This window comes from Aulonocara stuartgranti (genome assembly GCF_965226115.1).
Source record: "Aulonocara stuartgranti genome assembly, chromosome: 15".
NCBI classification, from domain to species: domain Eukaryota; kingdom Metazoa; phylum Chordata; class Actinopteri; order Cichliformes; family Cichlidae; genus Aulonocara; species Aulonocara stuartgranti.
Genome location: NC_138951.1, coordinates 36,525,920 through 36,533,274, shown reverse-complemented (window position 1 = coordinate 36,533,274; position 7,355 = coordinate 36,525,920). Strand labels below are relative to the sequence as shown.

The 7,355-nt window shown below is 36.2% G+C and overlaps 1 long non-coding RNA gene across 1 annotated transcript; it reads left to right on the top strand.

Annotated features, from left to right (window-relative positions):
* Window positions 1–947: 947 nt before the first annotated feature.
* On the top strand, window positions 948–4,243 carry LOC309689629. The gene is made up of 3 exons (XR_014271472.1): window positions 948–973; window positions 3,882–3,966; window positions 4,125–4,243. It is a non-coding gene; the product is annotated as an uncharacterized lncRNA (long non-coding RNA).
* The last annotated feature ends 3,112 nt before the right edge of the window (window positions 4,244–7,355 follow it).

The window sequence follows — 7,355 nt, the reverse complement described above, 5'->3', positions numbered from 1 at the left end:
TAGACTTAGAGAGGAGGGTAGCTGGGTCACCATTAACCAACGGGACAAAAAGGCCGCCGGGACCTTCGATTATCCCCAGGATCAGTCAATAGTGATTCGCTCTCTGAGGGTGTGACAGTGAGTGGTGTTCGCAGGACAAAAGTAAGGGATGCTAGGGAATGTCTGTCTGTATTGAGGATAAAGCTGAGAAAAAAAAATACAAAAAAGAGAAGGTGACAAGAAGAAAACACTCCTTTAGCAACAGTGGGGGAAAAAAACCCAATCACTGGCATGAAAATATTTGTTACATTTCTTTTAGGATACAGAAAAAGACTAGGGCTGACAACAAATGCAGATAAGTACTCACACTACAAGCTGCAAATAAAAAGATAAGTAAGGTCAAAATTTCAGGTGGTGATAGACATGTTGAAATAAAGCTGCAATAAAGCTACTGCTAAATATTTAATTATTGTATTAACTCTTCTAAAGCACTTTTTCTTTGCCAAAGACGCACCTAAGTGCATTCAATCACTCAAGGGAAAGAGAATCCCAGTGTATGAATCAAGAGATGGATAACACTGGACCCTCTTGCCCTGTTAGTTTGTAAACTGAGTAGAAGTCTCTAGCCCACTGACATTTTCACACAAGAGTGTAGAGTGTGGTGAGACATTTAAAAAAAGAAATACATTTTGGCACCGAGACAGATGTGTCACTGGTCCCTTACAGACCAGTAAACACAACATACACTGTGTGATTATCCTTAATTTTGTAAAGTTGTTTGATTTGGGCAATTGGGAGTCTCTTTCTCTGTTAAATAATGATTGAAAAAGATGAAAATGAAGAGAATATTTCTGATGATGCTTTCAGGGGTGCAATACATGAGGCTGCTCTGGAATGAAATGTAGCACCACGGATTAGTGTACATCAAAAAAAAAGTCTTTCATCTCGACTAGCCCGGGGCTAGCTCCAGCCATTTTGGTGCCCACCCACACAGGTAAATGGATATATAATCTAATATCACAATGTTTTTTTTTTTTAGCAAAATAGTTATTTTTAGTCATTTAAATAAATTACCCCTTATACATCCAGAAGGAAAAGTGCCATGGTGTATTTGAGAGAAGAAAACTGTTTACCTACAACACATTAAGCCTACATCCAACAATAATACACTAAACATGTCTGAATTACTGGTTGCCTGTGTTACTTTATTAGCTTATACTTTATTTTAATACATATAAAATATAGTATAGGATCTAGACTTTCTTGTCATTTTTAACCTGTTAAAGCAAGAACAATGAAATAATTTCCAGAAGACTCTAATGTTCTTTATTTATTGCTTACAAATGTATTTAATTTGGGGTTTATTTGGCTGAAAAAAAAATCATACTGATGATGTAGAAGTCTCAAAAACTCATGTATCCAACTTGACACACTAGGATTTAAGGGGCTAAGTGAGTGCAAGCAAGAATCAGATGGTCTCAGTGGAAAGATAGCAGTCAAGAAGCGGGGAGAAAAGGCTGAGATATGTCAAATTACACAAGAACTGACAACAGATCGTGTGGAGTAATGATTCCGAATGTGAAATGTTTTGGTTCCGATAGGCAATATGTACAGAAAAGATCAGGAGAGCAGTGATAAAGTGAGTACAGTTATCTGTACAACTCTGTGGAGGTTCTGTCATGGTTTGGTGTTTAGTGGTGTTTGGGATCTTGTCAAAACTGTTGAAATTATTATTACAGAGAAGGGCAGTCAGATTTTGATCCACCATGCAAAAAAAAAGTTTGATTGGCAACAGCTTCATTGTTCAATGTGACTATGACTCCAAACATACAGCCAATTCAGTAAAAATATACCTGGATAGAACACGCTCAGTCATGGACTGGCCTCCCCAGATCCCAGATTTTCACCTTGGGATCATCTTGACAGAACAAAAGACTTTATTTAGACTGTATTTTGCAAGTCAACATGCAAAATAAAGCTTTGAATATCATTCAGGAAGCCCGAAAAACTATTCCTGAAGACTATTTAATGACAATGACAAGTTAGCACATAGCACATTTTGTTACATGAAATTACAAGAAAGACTGTGTTGAAGAATAACAATAACCCATGCTGTCATGGTTCTAGGTCATTTGACCCAGCTTTTTGAGTTTATTATATTTTTGTGATTCTTGGTGTTGTAATGATTTAGTTTTATACAATTTAGCATTAAGCTTAGTCTTTTTGATTGAGAGTTTGTTGTTTATTTCTGCTTTTATTTTCTCTTGTCTATTATGTTCCCTTTGTGTCCCATCTTCATATCCATGCTGCATGTATACATGCAGTATGTTATCTATAAATAAAGCAAATATTATTGCAGACAAAATATTTACACTACTCTGCCTTCAAATTTAAGCAGAAAGCTGAAAGATTATATATATTATTTTCCCTCATTTAAAGCCAAGTCCTATGTTACAGACACACCTGTGCACATACAATATATCCCATATCACAGTGTAATTCATATCATACTAATGTTTGCAAACAGCATCTATAAGCTGATTAAATATATTTGAGTTTCAGTTGGCACAGGGTCAGAAACTATGAGACTCTCTTCATTGTATCAGTCATTTACTGCACTGTGAGCAGTTTCTTTTTTTTTTTTCCCCGAAATGTATGGGGCTCATTAGTAGCAGATCAGAAGCAATGACAAAAAAATGTTTTTCCTCTTCCTCCTTTGGCTGCCACCAGATACTGACAACCTGGGTGACCTTCTAGTTAGCCTATTTAGTAAGTCAGTCCTGCTCCTGCCAACTCTGCTTTATATTAACAAAATACTTTGTGACTTAAAAATACCATTAAAATTTAAGCAGTGTGACAAAGTTTAGTTTAGCTAGCAGTACAGATGGTGGCTGATGAACACGGGTTTTTCTACTTGTTGTGTACCACAGCTGGTGTTTACTGCTGATGTATTGTAATGCAACTAACTGCACCCAAGACCATAATCTACCTGCTGCCTTCCACATTTCATGTACACAATACTATAGAGCTCAGTGGAGGGTTTTGAAACCAATAAAGTTTGCTCATGTACCAGAAGAAGAAAGTATATTCCTTATGATACTCTAAAGTCCTTTATCCCTGTGATAGTATTCCTGCTGGAAGATGTTTTTGTTAGATGGCTTTTAGTGTTAGTATTTTGCACAAAATGAAGCATATATGAGTAAATGTTTGTTTATTTTACCGTTGCTTTAAAGTTAAAATCGATTTGAGTGCTGTGAATTAAATTTATTTCATAATGCAGTTTATTCTGTTTGAGTGCAGCTCACTTTCTACATTTTCTTTTTATTGCTTTTTGCATAGTTTACAGTCCTTGTTCCACTTATCTTTCCACCATTTCACTTGTCCTCTGTTCCTGTGACTATTTTGAGTACACAGAATCATAAAATAGGCAAACAATTTAATAAATATTTCATATTTTCTTTTATTGTTGCGTTATGATAATCTAAGAATTTGGATTCTTCAGGTTAATTAGCTGTGTAACTTTAATTACGTGTCATCTGTGACAGTTCCTTTTGCATTTACTGAATAGTAAATAAAAAAGTGCTTAACTTTTAAGATAATTAATTTATTCTCGTAATTCATAAGAATGAATGAAGTACAGATATTCACATGAACCTCCCAAAGGTGCTTTTTTTGACAAGCACTGTTCTGCACATTCGCCGACCCTCTGTCCTTTACCATTCACACTCAACTCCAGATGATACACAGATTCAGACTGTCTGTCGCCAGCAAAAATCAGAAACAGAGAAAGGAAAAAGCTTTATAAGTAGGACCCGGATCATTGTGTGTCTGTGTGTGTGTGTGTGTGTTCATCCTTGAGTGTGTGTGTGGATACGAATAAAACTGTACCTATGTCTTTCTAGGAAGAGAGAACAATTTGATGTGAACGTTTTGGTGTTGTGACACAATGTGATATCTGCAGTGACCCGGCTGTGGTGCAAACCGCAGGTGAGTGGAAACTGAGGCAATAGACGAAAGAGAGCCAGGAACAGACAGAGTGGTGGATACACTATATGTTTAGCTGCCAGCAGGATTAGTGTGGCTCAGTATCTCTTCACTTGGTTCTCAGCTCTTCTCACCACCTTCTCTACCCTGTGGTTCCTCAGGTCATACAGTCTCAACTGTTCTGCTGGGTGTCTTCACTGAAATGTTGGAGAAAGAGAAGACAGAAAGTGGAACGAAGGTCATGTGGACAGCATGTGCACTATATTAAGTTTTGCATGAATCTATTTCCAAGGTTTAAAAGCTATTGTTTTAATGGCTGCTTTTCCTCCTGAATACATTTTTTTTTACCTAACTTTAATATTGCAAATCTGTAACAACACCAAGAGCCATTTCAAAAACATATAGGAGCTTGTTGTTATTGTGAATAATTTGTACATGTTTACATCTGGGTTGAAATCTATGTATTTTGATCATTTTGAGTTTAAATCATGTCATATTTTATAGTACTATAATATTATATGATTAAATATAATGCCATACTTTATTAAAGTCCTTCAAGGAAAGTCTTGCACGTCCTCATAAGTTCAAGTCTTGGTAATGTCAGTAGGCGGTTATTTTTCACTGTTTTCAAGATTCTTCATATTCAGGATACCTTAAATGGAGAGTCTCTCCTTTATAATGTTTCTGATTCTATGTAATGTTATTCTATGTGTGACTGACCGTTTTTTCAAATCAATATTAAATCAGTGTCACCATAACTCAATGTCTGAGGGCAGGGGTCCCAACCTGGCACTGTGAAAACCCATAGGAAACAAGGGGAAGATAAATGCAGGTCTATTGCAGTGTATTGTGTTATTTATTTTTCTGGAAATATCAAACTAAATTACATATCCCAAAGGAATTTATAACTAAAATGTTTAATAAACTGATTTAATTGAATATAAATTTTAAAGAAGCTTTTCTTTAAAAAAAATTTAAACCAGGGCTGCTGAAAAAAAAAAAGGTCATACAGAGACAAAGAAGAAGAAATTAAGAATTAGAAGAAGAATTCAACTGAAATTGCAACAACACCTACATAAAATATGGTTTCGGTGCTTTGGGGGAGGGTGCTGCAATGCTTCAAAATTACTTTGGCACCTAGAGAATAAACATACTAGTCTAAAGGACAAGCCTGTAGATTATTTAGAGAAAAATTTGAACAAGACAGTCAGAGAAAAGTGCTAATGCTTGCAAGCTCCAAAGGTGGAAGTGGAGGTTGCAAAGGCTTCTTTGGAGAGCAGCTGGTTCTTCCAGGGACAAAAGAACATTTGTTTAGAACATTTTGGGTGCATTCCTCTTTATGATAACACAGTTAAGAAAAGAAATGAACCAGGTGTTTGAAAGACTCCAAGTGGTGTGCCATTCAGCTGGACAGGTGTACTTGAGCTCTGTCAGCCGCTATCAGTGTTTTTCTCTGAGAAACGTGCCCCATTGACCAAGTGCTTCAAAAACTGTGACTGTGTAGCAAAACTGTTGTATTTTTGTGACTAATAGATAAAATAAAACTGTTGCTTTTAAAGCAAAGTTAAATTTATACACAAAAAGACTGTTTGAGACATACACAAAGTAGATGGAATAGGAGGCATTCGAGCACCTGACCTGCTGTATAATCCATCACCTGTACTCATTATCAGCTGTGTTTAAAATATGTTTTCTCCATGCAGACAACATGAGAATTAGAAAGGAGTGGATATGTGATCCTTGTTTTCCCCTAAATTATCAACTGAATCATCTCATACATGTTAAAACAATACCGGAGTTTAAAAAAATAATAGAGGACCACAGATGCTCAAGCTATCCAATCCTTCTGGATTAAACTTAAAATGAAATACCACAAATCCACTAACTGCATTGTCCATCCACATACTTAGACACATACAATTCTTTTTTGCTTTGACAGCGACCAAAACAAGCCTTTGCAGCAAAGTGGATGTTAAAAGCACTTGTCACTCACAAACATAGTACCATGCCATGACCACCTCCTCGATAGGAAAACAGGAATCAGGGCCGAGGGCTTGCATCGTTGGTGAGTTAGTATTGATTTTCATGTGGGCTGTGCACTGTTTAAGGAAGAATTTTGCTTCTACTGAGCTTTATATAACAGTAGTAGTAGATTACTAGCAGATCTGTAATGCTGTTCCCCATCTTTCTTATATCATTATCTGAAATATGACAACTATTATCTTGCCTGTATGGTGATAAAGGTTAGAAACCCTTTCTTTAGGATGATGCTACAGTGCGGGTCTATCATAAGACTTTCAGCGCATGCTTTTAAATGTTTCTTTTTAAATACAATAATCGCTTTACACTTAGTTTGACATCTGTTCTGGAATCCAACGGAGGAAGAAACTTCAAGATAAAACAGACTGGTAATAAAACAGTTTGTAGTGCCATCTTTGAGAAGAGGCAGTAGGTGGGAGTAAAAAAAACTAAAGAAAAACAGAGAATGCAAAAGAAGAGGGTGTAAAGGAGGAGAGGAAATAAAGATGCATCTGACGATAACTGAAAAACTTTTTGTTTTAGTCAACATAGTCAAATGAAATATTATTAGATATCATTATCACTATTCTGGGTGTCATTGTCAAGCATACGGAGCACAAGAAGTTAATGATGACATCTATATGGATAAAAGACAACAAAGTTCTTTACTGTAGCTCAACCTGCTTTTAGTGTGATTTAATATGTGAACATCTTAAATTAGATTTTATGTGGTTTGAAGTCACTTTCAAAGTAAATGTGAGAGGAAAACACAGAGAATAATAATGTGTGGGTACTTTTAACAGATATATACATACATTTTCATGTTGTTCATCCACTTTGGTAGAGGGTTAGTTGATGCTGCTGGAATGATTTTACAATGGAGGAGAAAGTCACTTCTCTACTTCATCCTACTCAAGTATGATCAGTGTTAATATAACACCCACATCGTTTTATAGTGGTAATAACATGGAAGCCAAACTGGGCTTTAATTTAATCCTATCAATGTATCCACCTCTCTGCCAAAATACACAAGCACATCTCTATCTACATGGGTCTGACAATGTTTTATGGTATATGTTAATAATAAACAACATTTGCTGTGCTGTCAAAATGCATTTCCAGTTATGCAGAATCATGAGACATTTTGGTGCTACAAATCAAAGGTTTATTTATTTTTTTGTTCAAAGTTAAAGTATCTGGAAAGAAACCCCGGAGCTAGACAGCTGTTCCTTCGTTGGTGTTCCTGTTTCGGGAACACACCTTACCCCCAGCTGCTCTGACCCGGTTGTCTAGCCATCGCAACTTCGCCCGAGTTAAAGTTGCTCAAATCCTTAAGCTTACACTCCATGTGGGAAGATATGGACACAGTGAAG